This window comes from Pristiophorus japonicus, chromosome 8, assembly GCF_044704955.1.
Source record: "Pristiophorus japonicus isolate sPriJap1 chromosome 8, sPriJap1.hap1, whole genome shotgun sequence".
Taxonomy (NCBI): Eukaryota; Metazoa; Chordata; class Chondrichthyes; family Pristiophoridae; genus Pristiophorus; species Pristiophorus japonicus.
Genome location: NC_091984.1, coordinates 11,047,631 through 11,048,452, shown reverse-complemented (window position 1 = coordinate 11,048,452; position 822 = coordinate 11,047,631).

Sequence of the window (822 nt, the reverse complement as noted above, 5' to 3'; positions counted from 1 at the left end):
CACGGAAGGAGGCCATTTTGGCCCATCGTGTCCACGCCGGCCGACTAAGAGCTACCCAGCCTAATCCCACTTTCCAGCTCTTGGTCCGTGGCCCTGTAGGTTACGGCACTTCAAGTGCACATCCAAGTACTTTTTAAATGTGGTGAGGGTTTCTGCCTCTACCATCCTTTCAGGCAGTGAGTTCCAGACCCCCACCACCCTCTGGGTGAAGAAATATCCCCTCATATCTCCTCTAAACCTCTTACCAATTACTTTAAATCTATGTCCCCTGGTTGTTGACCCTTTTGCTAAGGGAAATAGGTTCTTTCCAACCTCTCTATCCAGGCCCTTCAATTTTATACTCTGCAATTAGGCCTCCCCTCAGCCTCCCCTGTTCCAAAGAAAACAACCCCAGCCCATCCAATCGTTCCTCGTAGCTAAAATTCTCCAGTCCAGGCAACATCCTCATAAATCTCCTCCGCACCCTCTCTAGTGCAATCACATCTTCCCTGTAATATGGTGACCAGATCTGCATGCAGTACAGTAGCTTTGGCCTAACTAATGGGATTGATTAGCTGCTCAAGGCCTGGAGCGGGATTTGATCTCCTGAGTTTGTAGCTCAGAACTAAGAGTGCTCAGTCAGAGGACCTCCTCGTGGGTCTGCCCCTGTGTCAGGCCAAGGTGACCATCCACAGGTCCAGGTTGGACGCAGCCCGTGTGATCGCTCTGGCTGCCTGTCTCTCTTCCACGGTCCTGTCCGCCCCTGGGTGTCCCTGGAGCAGGAGCACACGGTGTCCGCCAGTATGCCTAAGGCCTTCGGCGACCGGTGAGCACCAGAGACTG